General features: G+C 40.4%; 1 protein-coding gene and 1 long non-coding RNA gene across 3 annotated transcripts in view; one reads left to right on the top strand and one right to left on the bottom strand.

The window, feature by feature from the left end:
- LOC134333691 (uncharacterized) overlaps nucleotides 1-8,314 on the top strand; it is a 48,567-nt gene extending 40,253 nt beyond the window's left edge. The window contains exons 3-4 of one of the 2 annotated variants that reach the window (XR_010015401.1): nucleotides 4,552-4,698; nucleotides 8,272-8,314. This is a non-coding gene — a long non-coding RNA (uncharacterized LOC134333691). Of the gene's footprint in view, nucleotides 1-4,551; nucleotides 4,849-8,271 lie in introns of those variants that run through there. The other variant, XR_010015400.1, reaches the window with a different exon arrangement.
- Nucleotides 1-17,445, bottom strand: part of prkacaa (protein kinase, cAMP-dependent, catalytic, alpha, genome duplicate a) — a 57,737-nt gene that overhangs the window by 34,747 nt on the left and 5,545 nt on the right. The window lies entirely within an intron of this gene.

Genomic DNA, 17,445 nt, shown 5'->3' with positions numbered 1-17,445 from the left:
CTCTTCATCGAGAAATTTGTACCCTTGAACTTGACGTTTTCCTTAAACTCAACGTTCCCCTTAAACTCGACGTGCATACGAGAACCTTTTTTGGCTCACGTAGGCCGCACTGTGCAGGAAAACAAAGGGGTGAGCGATGTAAACAAAGTGCTAAGCGTTAGGGCATGTTCACATAAGAAGCATTTTGGGCTTCGCTTACTGCGAGTCTAAGTGCAAACTGCTGCTTTGATCAGCGCTTGGCTTTAGCAGCGCGGTAAAACGTCATCATAGTGTGCATATGAGACGAATATGCATTCACTCTTTCACTTTTAAACTTGTGTTATAGCTCGGGGGGCTGAGAAATTGTAAAAATCAGCTTTTCCAAAAGAGTCTAATTATCGTAATGAGTGACATAGGAACACTAAACCTCTCAATTATTACTGGTTATAAGTTCTCTCCACCTATGAAATTCCTCGATCGTTGTTTTACCACAATAAGTCACGTCAAGCTTTGTTCACGTTAAGCATTGTTCATACCGCTGGAGTCATTTTGCCACGTCATATCAAACAGTTCGTCTTATTGAAGGCACTTTGAAAAGGTCAGCGGCTAGGTCAAAGTTCAATCAGGTGTAGAGATAATTGTCGTAACAGCTTGCCCATTGGGGTCTACATCTTTTCTTTTGTCCAATATTTAATACCCGAGGTGTCGCAGAGATTGGAGTAGTTTTAGACTACATATTTTTCTGAATGCTGTCAGTGTGCAGGACTAAATATAAAAAAAAAAGTGTAAAGACAACTCCTAGCTCAAAACGTTCATCATCATGAAGCAAGGACAAATTACAAGAGTCAGTTATGCAAGTCATGGGCAGTAACCCAGAGATATTTATAGACTCTGTAAAGGCTCCACCTTGACAGCATGTTAAATCACTACATGAATGCATACTTTTTAAGGAAGTCATGCTTAAAAGAGCAATACCAGAGGCTAGATGGGCACCACACTGTCAGGCAAGAGAAGAGAAGTGCGAGCAGGGGTAGAAAGAGAGACTCCACAAAACAAGACACACTGACGGATCTCCATGGGAGACGGACACACGGCCTCCCTGGAACTCCTGCATGACACAGACAACACCAGGCAACAAGGCAAACATTAGAAGGTGAATAAAAAGGTCTCTGTGTGTGCGTGCTGGCAGAGCTGCGTCGGTCCACTGAGCTTCTGCAGAGAAGTGTATTAAAATGATCTAATCCTTACTAAAGCTTTAGAGTCCTTCAGCTACAGGACCTGGGTTGCTAAATCGCAAGTCAGAAGCCCTTAAAGCATAACAATCAAGCAAAAACTTAAGGAGGCCAAATCTTTGATATGGGATCTCATTTTCCCACATCCTCAACCCCTTCTCTATTAGTCCTACCCAACCAAGAGCAGCCTTGGCTCCACCTCTCTAAAGATACTCCTTAAACCGCGCCACTCACTGGACACAAAGGCTTTCTGGTCATCCTGGGACCGGAATTCGCGGCCCTCCTCACCATCCGTATCACCGAGACAGGGACCAGCTCGGTGGAAAAGCCTGCCCGCTAATCTCTGCAGCACTGACATCTTCCAGTTGGCATACAGCTTGACCAGAAGGCATCCAACTTGGCAGGACTTGAGACTGGTAATGACATGAAGTATGAAGATACCAACGAATAACAAAAGGTGTTAAGTCATAGTCCAAACTGTGCATGAGGAGAACTTAAAAGTTTGCAAATGCAAGATGGCTACTAGCTTTCCACTTCTTGCACAGGTCACGACACAAACTCCAGTCTAGGTAAGATTTTTCTCGCTGCCACTAAAGACGACTGCCATGTCGTCCTTTCAGTGTGTACCTCCAGTGAGAAATGGCCCTCTGAATTCAATGGCACTAACAGCAATCCTGCACCTGTCTCGGGGGATCAGGTTGGGCCAACGGAGATGCCACTGATAAGGACAAGAGGCAGGATATGGGCAGGAACTCCAGAGACCTCCCATTCTCTCTGCCAACCCATTCAGGGATGGCAGTTTTCAGTTCTCTAGTCACAAAAAAACATGCACTTCCTCAAAGCAAATCCATCAGACTTATTCAAATGACATTTGGTCACATGGCAAAAGAAATCTGCTCCTCACACCTAAGTTCGAGCAGCAGCGGGGCTGCTGAGACTCATTTCAAACGTAGGTGTTCCACCTCATAGACGACACTCTCCAGCTAAGAAATAATTGACAAAAATATGAATAAGATAAATAAAGTACTTTTTTATTGTACAACCCCAAATCAGAAAAAGTTGGGACAGCATGAAAAATCCAAATAATAAAAAAAAACACAAGAGTTTCTTTCATTTACTTTGACTTTTATTTGATTGCAGACAGAATGAACCTGAGATATTTCATGTTTTTTCTCTTCAACTTCATTTTATTAATTAATAAACATCCATTCCTGCATTTCAGGCCTGCAACACATTCCAAATAAGTTGGGACAGTAAAGCATTTACCACTTTGTAATGTTGCTGTTCCTTTTCACCACACTTAAAAGACGTTTTGGCACCGAGGAGACCAAGTGATTTAGTGTTTCAGCTTTTATTTTGTCCCATTCTGCCTGCAAACACGTCTTAAATATGTGCAACAGTACGGGGTCGTCACACATTCTCTACTGGGGACAGGTCAGGACTGGAGGCAGGCCAGTCCAGTACCCGTACCCTCTTCTTCCGCAGCCATGCCTTTGTAATGTGTGCAGCATGTGGTTTTGCATTGTCTTGTTGAAAAAAGTATGGACGTCCCTGGAAAAGATGACGTCTTAAAGGCAGCATATGTTGCACTAAGATCTCAATGTACTTTTCTGCATTAGTGCTGCCATCACAGAAGTCTAAGTGACCTTTGCCAAGGACACTGACACAGCCACATACCATGACAGACCCTGGCTTTTGGACTTGTTGCTGATAACAGTCTGGATGGTCTTTTTCGTCTTTGGTCCGGAGCACATGGCGTCCATTTTTTCCAAAAAAGACCTGGAACGCTGATTCATCTGACCACAATACACGTTTCTACTGTGTGATGGTCCATCCTAGATGCCTCCAAGCCTCCAAGAGAGGTTGACACCGCTTCTGGACATGGTTAACATAAGGCTTCTTTTTTGCACAGTAAAGTTTTAAGTGGTATTTGTGTATGTAACTCTGTATTGTAGTGCCTCAGAAAGGTTTGCCAAAGTAATCCCTCACCCATGTGGTTATATCAGCTGTTGTTGAGTGGCGGTTCTTGATGCAGTGCCGTCTGAGGGATCGAAGATCACGGGCATTTAGCTTAAACTTGTGCTCTTGGCCTTTACGCACTGAAATTCCTCCTGATTCCTTGAATGGTTTAATGATATTATGCACTGTAGAGGGAGAGATATGCAAATCCCTTCCAATTTTTCTTTGAGGTACATTGTTGTCAGATGTCACAGTCAATACACAAACTTTCACTACAATTTTTAATAAGTTATTAGGGCTAACGATTCAAATTAGGACACAGCAATCATTGAAAGAAAGAAAAAACAAACTCTTGTAGCCTCTGCATGCAGAATAAATAGGTAAAACTCTATGACTGCCTAAAGCCACAAACATGAGGCCACACAAAAATAATCTTGCACTTAGCAGTGGCCGTCACATGATGTTCAAAAGACTCCAGAGCGTCACGCACTAGCTTAAAGAGGTTCGCCCAAGCTCCTCTTCTCCAGTGTGGAAACAGAAGCCACCCCCCCTTCATATACACACAAAGCTCATGCCCATCCAGCACAGCCCATTAGCCTCAACTCCACAGAGAGAGCAGCCCTACACAAGCTTGTGTTTACATTTCAGGCTTTTCCAACTCCAGCCTCTCTTATAAACATGTCAAGCTCATTTCTCCAGCCTGACCTTCAAGGTCAGAGTATCTTTCTCAGGAAACCTACTGTTCCAGTAACTTCTTCCAGTACGTATGTGTGATAGGCTGGTGGCCCACCCCAGTGTTTCAGCCATATGCTTTAGATAACACTCACTCAGACAAGGATGAAGCACTTACTGAAGAGGAGGAAATGAATTAATAAATGAATGAATGAATGAATGAATGAATGCAGTATGACACGAGCGTGGAAGCAGTTTACAAGACGGTTTTTGCCCCTTATTTATTATTTATTTATTAGGATTTAACGTCATGTTTTACACACCTTAGCTACATTCATGACAGGAACGGTAGTTACTCATTACACAAGATTCATCAGTTCACAAGTTTAATGTCAAACACAGTCATGGACAATCTTGCATCTCCAATTCACCTCACTTGCACATCTTTGTACTGTGGGAGGAAGCCGGAGCTCCCAGAGGAAACCCACACAGACATGGGGAGAACATGCAAACTCCAACAGAGAAAGGACCCGGACCATCCCACCTGGAAATCAAACCCACTGAGCCACTGTGTCGCCCGTTTGCCCCTTATTCAGACACAAAGCCAAATGCCTCGGGTATTAGATGTAATTGCAATGATTTGTTGAGTTTTTTTGTTTGTTTATTCAACATTTCATACTGTTGTCATCCACCACTTTATTTTAATTAGGGTTGCAGTGGGTCTGGTTCCACTTGGTAACATGGAGCACAAGGCAGGAATACCCTGGACAGGCCATCAATCCATTGCAGGGCTTCACCACCCCCTCCTCAGACATAGCCAGTCATGTCTGTGAAGATGTTCATCTGGCTGATAGTGGTAAGCTAGCAAAATAGACCGCTGTGCCAACTGGGTGCAGTTTTTTTGCATGTTGTTCCAAGGTCTAGAATATAATGCAAAGTTGGTGTTGTCTAATGCTGTTACACATTGTTTCAGAATTTGTATTTAAGTATATAACCTACTGTATAAATGGCCTTATAAAAAGTACATTATAAAATGTCTTTATAATGTTAAGATAATGAAATGATCTATCTTTCTTAGGAAGGTCAGGCATGAATAAACTAAAAGCATCTTACAGATAAGATTCCCTAATTATCAGAGCAGTCTCTGAAAAAGCTTCCTATTTAAAGTACACTATATGGCCAAAAGTATCTGAACACCTGACCATGAGTTTGTTATACATCTCATTTCAAAAACACAAGGTATTAAAATAGAGTGACCTCTATGTGATGTTTAAGGCTATAACAACAGCCAACAGACACTGGGGGAATTTGTCTGGTTGGGCACTAATGTTGGTCAAGAAGGCCTCAACTGATATTCCTGTTCATTCCAAAGCTGTTCAGTGGGGCTGAGGTCAGGGCTCTGTGCAGGCGGGTGGAGTTTCTTTCAACCAAGCTTTTATTTAAGTATTTATAGAGCTTGCATTGTACACAGGGGCACAGCCATGCTGGAATAGGTATGAGCTAGTGATGGTACATTCTGTATACCGTCTTTGATTCCTCAAACCGTATGAATTTTTCATGTACTGCTGTACCGGAGTACAGGTAATACAACAGCTGTAGGCTTCAGTAGGCAGCAAATCAGAAACAGAAGCCACCCTCCTTCATACACACACAAAGCTCAAGCCCATCCAGCACAGCCCATTAGGTATGAGCTAGTGCTGGGCGGTATGATGGTACATTCGGTATACCGTCTTTGATTCCTCATACCGTATGGCTTTTTCAAATACCGCCATACCGTAGCACAGTTAATGCACAGCTGTAGGCTTTAATAGGCAGCAAATCATATAATATTGTTCACCACTAAAAGCGCTATGGAGTGTTGTGCAGATTAAATGCAGCTCACATATTAGACAGGTAGCGTTAGCAGGGCTCTAGACTAACGTTTTGCACTGGTTGCACTGGTGCGCCTAACTTTTTTTCTTAGGTGCACCAGCACAAAAGTTAGGTGCACCCTAATTTTCAACTGCATGGACAGCGAAAAAACAAGTGAACCTGTAAAACTAAGGTGTTAAATGCGATAACACCTTAGTTTTACAGGTTCACTTGTTTTTTCGCTGTCCATATAGGCAATATTGACTTGTAAATGATTAAATAGCAGTCTGGTCAACATGGCCTCGTCTGTTGATGTTTGTTGCTGTCTGCCGCTGAAAGGCAGTGGGGAGAGGGGACCCATGGGCAGTGCATTTACTGCGGCATGTAATGTGTTTTATAGATGCATTGTGCTTTTCATGCTTTCAATTCAAAATGTATTAGAACCAGTCACAAATACAATTTTGACGGCCATGGTTTTCCCATGCTCTTTACAGTTAATTATAGTATTATAGTCTCATTATAGTACACTATTATAAAAATTATAACAATAATAATAGAGTATATCTATTCATGTATGTATGTACAGTGTATCACAAAAGTGAGTACACCCCTCACATTTCTGCAGATATTTAAGTATATCTTTTCATGGGACAACACTGACAAAATGACACTTTGACACAATGAAAAGTAGTCTGTGTGCAGCTTATATAACAGTGTAAATTTATTCTTCCCTCAAAATAACTCAATATACAGCCATTAATGTCTAAACCACCGGCAACAAAAGTGAGTACACCCCTAAGAGACTACACCCCTAAATGTCCAAATTGAGCACTGCTTGTCATTTTCCCTCCAAAATGTCATGTGACTCATTAGTGTTACTAGGTCTCAGGTGTGCATAGGGAGCAGGTGTGTTCAATTTAGTAGTACAGCTCTCACACTCTCTCATACTGGTCACTGAAAGTTCCAACATGGCACCTTATGGCAAAGAACTCTCTGAGGATCTTAAAAGACGAATTGTTGCACTACATGAAGATGGCCAAGGCTACAAGAAGATTGCCAACACCCTGAAACTGAGCTGCAGCACAGTGGCCAAGATCATCCAGCGTTTTAAAAGAGCAGGGTCCACTCAGAACAGACCTCGCGTTGGTCGTCCAAAGAAGCTGAGTGCACGTGCTCAGCGTCACATCCAACTGCTGTCTTTGAAAGATAGGCGCAGGAGTGCTGTCAGCATTGCTGCAGAGATTGAAAAGGTGGGGGGTCAGCCTGTCAGTGCTCAGACCATACGCCGCACACTACATCAAATTGGTCTGCATGGCTGTCACCCCAGAAGGAAGCCTCTTCTGAAGTCTCTACACAAGAAAGCCCGCAAACAGTTTGCTGAAGACATGTCAACAAAGGACATGGATTACTGGAACCATGTCCTATGGTCTGATGAGACCAAGATTAATTTGTTTGGTTCAGATGGTCTCAAGCATGTGTGGCGGCAATCAGGTGAGGAGTACAAAGATAAGTGTGTCATGCCTACAGTCAAGCATGGTGGTGGGAATGCCATGGTCTGGGGCTGCATGAGTGCAGCAGGTGTTGGGGAGTTACATTTCATTGAGGGACACATGAACTCCAATATGTACTGTGAAATACTGAAGCAGAGCATGATCCCCTCCCTCCGGAAACTGGGTCGCAGGGCAGTGTTCCAGCATGATAATGACCCCAAACACACCTCTAAGACGACCACTGCTTTATTGAAGAGGCTAAGGGTAAAGGTGATGGACTGGCCAAGCATGTCTCCAGACTAAACCCAATAGAACATCTTTGGGGCATCCTGAAGCGGAAGGTGGAGGAGCGCAAAGTCTCGAATATCCGCCAGCTCCGTGATGTCGTCATGGAGGAGTGGAAAAGCATTCCAGTGGCAACCTGTGAAGCTCTGGTAAACTCCATGCCCAGGAGAGTTAAGGCAGTTCTGGGAAATAATGGTGGCCACACAAAATATTGACACTTCAGGAACTTTCACTAAGGGGTGTACTCACTTTTGTTGCCGGTGGTTTAGACATTAATGGCTGTATATTGAGTTATTTTGAGGGAAGAATAAATTTACACTGTTATATAAGCTGCACACAGACTACTTTTCATTGTGTCAAAGTGTCATTTTGTCAGTGTTGTCCCATGAAAAGATATACTTAAATATCTGCAGAAATGTGAGGGGTGTACTCACTTTTGTGATACACTGTATGTATATACAGTGCTCAGCATAAATGAGTACACCCCCTTTGAAAAGTAAGATTTTAATCAATATCTCACTGAACACAGGAACAATTTTCTAAATTTTGACAAGACTGAGTTTCATAGAACATTTCTTTAACCCATAACATAAAAGTAAGGTTAATAATATAACTTAGATTACAAAATATTCAGTTTTACTCAAATGAGTTGATGCAAAAATGAATACACCCCACATCAAAAAGTACTACATCTAGTATTTTATATGACCACTATGATTTTTATGGACAGCATTAAGTCTTCTAATCATGGAATGAACAAGTTGGCGACAAATTGCAACGTCTATCTTTTTCAATTCTTCAAGAACGACCTCTTTTAGAGCCTGGATGCTGGATGGAGAGTGATGCTCAACCTGTGTCTTCAGAATTCCCCATAGGTGTTTGATTGGGTTCAGATCAGGAGACATACTGATTCACTTACACCCTGTTCTTCTTCAGAAATGCAACAGTGGCCTTAGATGTGTGTTTTGGATCATTGTCATGTTGGAAAAGTGCATGACAACCAAGGGCATGAAGTGATGGTAGCATCTTGTCCTTCAATATAGAGCAGCACATCTGTGAATTCATGATACCATCGATGAAATGCAGCTCCCCAACACCAGCAGCACTCATGCAGCCCCACATAAGGACACTGCCACCACCATGTTTCACTGTAGGCACCATGCATTCTTCTTTGTACTCCTCACCTTTGCGACGCCATACAGTTTGGAAGCCATCAGTTCCAAAAACATTTATCTTGGTCTCATCACTCCAGAGTATAGAGTCCCAGTAGTCTTCATCTTTTTCAGCATGGGCCCTGGCAAATTCTAGGCGGGCTTTTTTGTGCATGGGCTTCAGGAGAGGCTTCCTTCGTGGATGATACCCATGCATGCCATTCTTCTGCAGTGTACGCTGTACTGTGTCACGGGAAAAAGTCACCCCAGTTTGCCTTTTTACCTCTTTAGCTAACTGCAGTGAACTTGCATGCCGATTTTCTTCAACACTTCTCATCAGAAGACGCTCCTGTTTGGGTGTTAACATCCGTGGATGGCCTGGACGTCTCTGTAAGATGGTTGCAGTTCCATCTTTGTTAAATTTGTGTATTACTTTTGCTACAGTATTCTGACTGATCAGTAAAGCTTTGCCGATCTTCTTGTAGCCTTCACCTTTCTTGTGTAAAGAAACAATTTTCTTTCTCAGGTCTTGTGACATTTCTCTTCCATGTGGTGCCACTGCTGACAGCATGAAAAGGGATGGGGTTTTTTTTGTTAAGTAATGCCCTTTTAACTGTCAACTGTCTGCTGGACACCTGTTTAATGAATAATTAGACTCGCATGTGGTTAAATTCATGTTAATTAGAATTTTGTAGTCTAAACTCCTAAGACTTTCATTGGGGTGTACTCATTTTTGCAACATGGTCTTGAATGAATTTGTTGAGAAAATAACTTTTTTTGTGTGTACAAATGAACAAATCTTGTTTGCAATCAATGGCCCACATTTGTAGGAGTATTCTGTAGTATAGTACCCCATAGAAAATGTTGATTCTGTAAAGAAACTAAAGGTTTTCTGACAAATCTGTTGGGGTGTACTCATTTATGCTGAGCACTGTATATATATATATATATATATATTTTTTTTTTTTTTGTGTGTGTGTATGGGGCTCTAGTGTTAGAGTGTAATCTTAAATGCAGTGCATTATATTATCGGCTTTACTGGATCTTTTACAGATTCCCAAAATCGATTGCGGTGCACTCACTGTGTATTTTGATTACATGTATTCTAACACTTCACTGTCTTTTAGTTATTTTTATATTTTACTTGACGAAAATATTATTGTGTTTTTACTTTCGCTATCGTCGCACTTAACCGCTAGCATTAGCCTATTGCTACTAGAGGGTCGGCTCACCACTGTTACGGGTCTCTTGCTGTGTGGTGATGAATGTGTGGGAATAAAAGCACACGACAAGGTAGACTTCACTGTAACGGTTTAGTCAGGACTTCAGTAAGCGTTACAACACTTTAAACTGCCTAGCTCCAGAAACCGAACTTTTATACTTTGGCCGTCCGGCGAGTCTCATATACAAAACTAAACTAACTGAACGTCCAGTGCTGCATTCTGATTGGTTGAGCTGAATGTCGCTCACATATCACCGATACAATATTGTCCCGCCCTTCACTGTCTCTGATTGGTTTAGACCATGATATGGGCCTGATGTGTGTCTGTTGTTGAACCACGGGAAGACTTTCAGAGTAGCGGAGACTTTTTTCCCCTTGAACGGCTGGTCGCACCGGTGCGACCTGAGATTTTTTTTAGTCGCACCATTGAGAAATTAGGTCGCATGTGCGACCAAATTGGTCGCACTCTAGAGCCCTGAGAGTTAGCATAACAGTGTTAACAGAAGAGAGAGAATTCCTCGATACGGTGAAAAAAAAAAACAGATGGAGGATGAAGAGAGGAAGACCAAGAACTGGAAGAACCTGACAAAGTTGCAAACAACAACAACAACATTAGGGATGCAGTAACAATCCACATATGCAAGGACACAATTTCTCTATAGACAGTCAAGAAAGAGCTTTCATGTTAGTCGCTAGTTCAACGTTATAAGTGGACTGGAAGCGGTGATATATAAAGTCATCCACATTTCTACAACAGACCTGTGGTCAAGTTGTACAGTGGAGTTTGCAAATGTGGTTTTATTTGTTAAAGGGGGAGCTAAGGGTAATTGTACAATACTTAAATATTAAATAAACATTTTATTTATTGCACCTGTTTCACGTGTACTGATTCCATCATATATTGTGACATTTTGTAGGGCCAAGCAAAGCTTATAGTACTCAAAATCTTCATTATATACATGGTGAAATGAAAATGTTTTATATTCTATGTACTTATGACAGTCAAATAAACCACAGACATATAGTCCCAGTCATACAAAAAAAATACTGGGTCATACCACCCAGCCCTAGTAAGAGCCTTCCCTAAAATGTTGCTGCAAGGCCTGTAGCATATTATTCCCTTCATATAGTTGATTTTTCACACCTGTTAGCAATTGGTGTGGCTGAAACACATTAATTCAATAAGAAGATAAGGCGTCCCAATACTTTTGTCTGTGTAAGGTATATACAATGATCTTGTACATGGATTAGTACACAACACAACACACTTTTACAACAGACTTGGACATAACATTGGTACATTTATACACTAACAATGTTATGTACATAAGAGGAAGGATGTGTAAAAATGACTAATGGAGCTACCTCGAATTTAAAATAGCATTTACAGTTCATTAACCACTGGGCTGTGTTTACAAGGGCATTTCTGGCATCCATCAAAAAACACATTAATGTGTTGCTGGAGATTTTGTGGGTGGGGATTAGGGTTGGGCGGTATGACGGTATTACGGTATACCGCGGTATTTAAAAATGGTGACGGTATTTTAAAAAAAAAATGTGAAGTGCCAAATTTCTGCTTCGGGTTTACCTTAAAAACGGAGACTTTAGGACATGCGCGCATCCACAGGGAGGGGTGGGAGGGGTAGGCGGTTGGAGCTCGCTGATTGGTTGTGGAGGTGCTCACTGAGGTGATAACACAAAAACTAGTGCGCGCTCTACATAGACGCGTTTTACGTCATCCTATGCGCGCTCCCGAGAAGGAGGCTGTTTGAAACCTTAGACGCCTTAATAAGCTGTAGTTCGGTATCTTAACATTTCAAGAACGAGTGAGCATCGGAAGTGTCCTTGGCTTAAAACATGGCTGACGGTGCGGAGAAACGGAATTATTTTCAAACGTAAATAAATGATTATTGAACTTGTATAAACTTGCACGTGTTTTTATTTGCAAAATCGAGCTTGAGTTGACATGCTTGCGCACTGTGCTATCTCATCCCATTGGTTTGAATAGCAAAAAGCTAACTGTTAGCTTAGTATAAGACAGCCCCGATATTAATATCAATGATGAACGATCATGAACATTTTGCTACCTTGCCTTAAATGTAAGCATAATTCAAACAACACTTCAATGAGAAAAAAGATTTATTTTAAAAGGAAACTACAGGAAAGAGACAGACTGGTTGCATTGCATTAAGTTTCATAAAAATCCTCTCTTGTGCAGAGATGTTTGTTTCTGCTTTAAAACATACACGCCATGAACCAATCAGATTTAACATCATTAAACGAGTTTTTTCTCAATTATTTGTCAATACTACTAGCGCTCTCTTTATCTGTGTGTGTGTGTGTGTGTGTGTCGCTCCCCGTGATAACTGCGCAGTTCTAATCGGCTGTATTTCACCCACTCCGCTTCGCATCAGTAGACGGAATTAATCAGTCATTATAAAATAAAAATATATGTAGAGAGCTCCCTAGCTTTTCGAACACGCGACTCGGGTTCCTTTAGTTCATTTCAAAGAGCCGTATAATGGAATCGGATCGTTCGCGAACGACCCATCACTAACAGACAGACACGCCCCCTCCCCCCTACGCGGTAATACCGTATACCGCGGTATTTTTTGAAGACGGTATGAAAATCGGCAATATCGCCCAACCCTAGTGGGGATTATTGTCCCATGTTACTGAAACTCTGCACTCAACCTGCATGCTATGTACTAATAAGTGTTATAAATAGTAACAAGAACTAATGGTGCTGGATTGTTGTCATGTATTTAGTGCATTATGATCTGAATCGAGACAGAGCCATAGATGTGTGTAACTACTAACTTTACTGTACACCAGACATAAGAATAAAAAAAAAAACAAGAATGGATGCATACATAGGGTTTAAAAAAGAACTGTTACAAACCACATTTCCTGAGAATTATTTTCTTGTTAATTCTCTTAAACATTTATTTAACTAACAACAGTAAAGAAAAGGTGGATACATGTTTTCACAGGTAAGGATATCATGATCGTGTATAAAAGGAGGATCAGGTTTTTGCATACAAAAACGCTGTGGCTCACTCTTTCGTGTCAAAATTCTTAAGAGAATTGTCAATACATTTAAACAGAACATTTCTAAATGCAAGATTGCAAATACTTTAGGTCTTTTACCATATACTGGACAAAACACTGAAAAGATTTTGGGAATCCAGACAGTCAGCCTAGGTAGGACAAGGCCGGGAAACCACTGTTAAATGTGTGTCAAGTCAAGTCAAATTTTTTTATATAGCGCTTTTTACAATGGACATTGTCTCAAAGCAACTTTACAGAATCCAGGACCAACAGACCAATTGACCTTCTAGCCGTAGCCTAGTGGTTAATGTACTGGACTAGTAATCAGAAGGTCACTGGTTTAAGCCCCACCACTGCCAGGTTGCTTCTGTTAAGCCCTTGAGCAAGGCCCTTAACCCTCAATTGCTTAGACTGTATACTGTTTGAATAAAGGCATCTGCTAAATGCTGAAAATGTAAATGTTCTAGGCCTCAAATAGCATTGCAAAAAACCATCAGGAATGTTGATATTTGAACAGAATTACATTATTAAGATGGGGACAGAAATGTTGCTGCATACAAACGCTCAACTAGTCAACTTGTATAGCACTTTTTACAATAGACATTGTCTCAAAGCAGCTTTACAGAATCCAGGACCAACAGACAAAAAAAACCCTGCTGAGCAAGCCGAGGGCAACAGTGGCAAGGAAAAACTCCCTTAAATTACAGGAAGAAACCTTGAGAGGAACCAGACTCAGCAGGGACCCAACTACAACTGCTGGTAGCTACTTTGATTAGGTCCCTTATTTAATATCCTTCTGTTTTGTTGGGCACAAACTGAGAGGTTACTGCAAAAGGCTATAGTTAAGCAATAGAACACGAGAGGGAGTGTGTTATCGCGAATAACATCACGGCTGTGATGTTATTCGTGATAACACACAACCTCAAGTGTTCTATTGCTTTTATACAACAGTTTTTACAAAATAAAGAAAGAAAATAAATCAAAGAAGCCCTGAATTTCATAATAAATATGCTTTAATATTGACAATACCTTCCGCCAAAAAGTAGTTCCACAACGAATATAAAGTTTAACACTACAAAGCAGACATCCCAAGTTGCAAAAACTCATTTCAGGGAGGTAAGAACAACAAGAAGAAAAAGGCAAGAACCTCCGAAGGGAAAAAAAAGAATTAAAAAACCTCTCACACACACCAAAGGATATGGGTGATAACAGAACTTTTAGGAGCTGCTAACTGTTCGCATTACAAACACATTAAAGTTCCCTACATAGTGCACTAGATTGTGTATCAGATCACAGATTTATGTTCACTACATAGTGCACTAGATAGTGAATTAGACAATTGGTTATGTTCCCTACATAGTGCACTAGATTGTGTATCAGATAACGCATTCATGTTCACTACATAGTGCACTAGATAGTGAATTAGACAATTGGTTATGTTCCCTACACAGTGCGCTAGATTGTATATCAGATAACGGATTTAAAACGTGATCGGGAATAAAGTCTGTGTCGCCTGCGTGCGCGTTTGTGTGCATGAAGCTTGTCGTTAATGGCAACGCGTCAGCGGAGTAATACAGTTGTGGTGTGAAAAGACCGTGCTGTTATCACGAATATCAGCACGGTTAGAACGCTTCTCAACCAATCAGGTTGTAAGGTCGGAACTAACTGTTGTATAATGTGATCTGTATCGTACTGCTCAGCTACAATTGATTGTATACACTTGACCAGACTTTTACCAACTAGATCAAATGCAAGTTCATAGGCAGCATTCAATGAATGAATGAATAGTAACAACAGACCTATTGTGGAGTGTGGAAAATGTTGCCAAAATTCTCTGTGGTATACATGTAATTTAATATTAGGGTAATGGTACATATCTTCATACGAGATGTTTGGTATAACAATGCTAGAAATGATTTGGGGGTTTTTGTTCAGTCAATATCACATCATTTAGATAACTGAGCTGGTGTGTCACAGGTTCATGCTTTCTTATTTCTCTGCAAAGTCGATGTAAGACAATCAGCATTGTATTCTGTTAGATCTGTGTGTATCGCAGTATAAAGGATAAAGTCAAATCTCTGTCTATTGGCAAATATTGTCACATCACTCAGCCCCAGTCTATTACATAAAGCTGGATAATAAAGTTAAACGTTTACATACAGTTGTAAAGGACGTGTATTTTAAGGTATTCTAAAATTGTAATGATTACATAATTTCTGGATCATATAATCATTTCAGTAAAAAGTATATGATCTCCCCTCAAGTTTAGCTGGTTTTCTAAAACTAAGAAATGAGCCAATAAATAGGGCTAGTTTTACCGTACATGTTAGACTAAGATAAAAATGGAAAGTGCTGTACAGGTATCAGAAAGCAGATCATAAATTCCCACAGGACAGGAATAGCACCTGATAAAATGGACAGTGAGTGTAGAAACAAGGAGGTGGTTTTAATGTTATGGCTGATCGGTGTATTTTACAGGCTCTAAGCAATTTATAAACCCATGCTAATGTAAGCTTGCTTGCCAGTGTACAATGTCACCCATGTTTTAGCAGCTTCTAGTTTTTAAGCAGACCTGTTTTTGATGGTTTGTGTTGCAGAAAAAGGACACTGTAGATTCATTCTAGAAATAATATATATAAATCCAATTTACTTACAAATACGATGTTAATGTATCCTGTACAGCTGATTTTTAAAGAATCACTAGCAAGTTTAATTTCACCTTCTGGTCTCCAGACATAATTTAAAGCTGCCAGTATATTGCATATAAGAAAGGTAATGAACATTGCAAATATTGGCCAGTTGGAAATAATAGGTAAATTGAGCGCAAATATATTTGAACATAATATGAATTTAGAAGTGAATATGCAAGCTTTGAAAAGGAATCATTTTGATTATTAAGGGGTGGGGCGACACGGGATGGGCACGCCCACTAAAACATGGATTTTTCTGAGGAGCAAGTTGCAACTAAAAAACTCACACACAAACATCTAAAGTTTAGGAGTGTTTTTGACAGAGACCCAACAATATGGTGCTCTGTAAACTTTGCTAAGTGAAGATGGCTTATGACAGCTGTACGACAAGCACATGAAGCGCACACATAACCCCTTTCAGAAAAATAAATAAATTAGCTTTCAGATTAATCAAAAATAATCGTTAGATTAATCAATAAAAAAATCGTTAGGTGCAGCCCTATTGATTACTATAATTAATTATATTTTAACAAACTATTAATCTGTTTGTTACTTCTGATAACAGCACATTAGTGAAACCAACTACACTACATGCCCTATTTTTTTAATCCTTCAAGGTATTTTTATTGTTTAACTTTGTGTGACTTTAGAAGAGTTTTAAAGAGCTGTTGACAAAGAAGTCAGTCTTGTGGAAATACCAAGCCTTCAAACATCTAAATCCCAACAGTTCTGAAATGTTATGGACATTTTTCAAAAGTCATCAAGATAACATGTATAACATGTCAGATCTATTTACTTTTATAAAAGGTGTATTCAGTGTCAGGAGTTTTCCCCTGATCTTTGCTATGATGTTTTTTACCATGTACATTCTAGTATATCACTCTGATAATGGCAATCTTTTTTACCCCGTATTTGAACCCAATCCAGTTGTCTTCAATTAATCCTGTCATTAGTAGAGATGGGACGATCGATCGGCTATAAATCGATATTGGCCGATTTTTAATCAAAATATGCGATCGGCGATATTTCCCAAATGTAGCCGATCCGATCGTGTGATATATAAAGACCATGTTAAGCTTAACAGCTCAGTGGATTGATCCAGACTTTGAGCTACAAAGCACCAACCATCACATCACCATTCATCAACCATCGTACAGAAACCATCGTGAAAGCTCTTCATGACCTAAAATAACATCATTAACGTTGTGCATCATACATAGTTCAGGATCATCTGCTCTGACTGACAGAAAACTTTTAGCTCCACAGACGGAACGAGTCTGACTTACAGATCTGTGGTAATAGCAGTTTAATTAAGCTTTTTAATGAAGCTTTTTAATGTAGGAGAGTCACACAAAATGTTCTGTAGTAGCTGGTGTTTATTTAAACCACGACATTAATGAATAACAGTAAACACGGAGAGATAACTGAGAAGAGAAACTTACGCTTCACATAAAATGAATCATGAATCACTTATATCGATACTGTGAACAGAGCGTCTCTCTTAAAGACACACACACACACGTCAACGCTTCTGTCACCGGTTTATCTTCACTGTTAGACCTATTTTTAAGGTTTTTTCAGACTGAACTGTATAACATAAACCTGCGTGTGTGTGTGTATGGTCAGTTAGACTAATGAGATATGTCTCTCGTGGGTGAAAAATGAATTGCTTTAGTTTTAGAAGTAAAAAAATCTCGCAATGCCGCCACACCCCCTGGTCAGGCACTCGCGAACCACAGGTTGAACCCCCAAATCCCCCCCCCCATCAGAATCGGCTATCGGCCGATTGCTCTGAAAAGAAATCGGAGATCGAAATCGGCGTCAAAAACCCCGAGATCGGTACATCTCTAGTCATTAGTGCCG

This window comes from Trichomycterus rosablanca, chromosome 2, assembly GCF_030014385.1.
Source record: "Trichomycterus rosablanca isolate fTriRos1 chromosome 2, fTriRos1.hap1, whole genome shotgun sequence".
NCBI lineage: Eukaryota > Metazoa > Chordata > Actinopteri > Siluriformes > Trichomycteridae > Trichomycterus > Trichomycterus rosablanca.
This window is presented reverse-complemented; position numbering and strand designations above follow the sequence as displayed.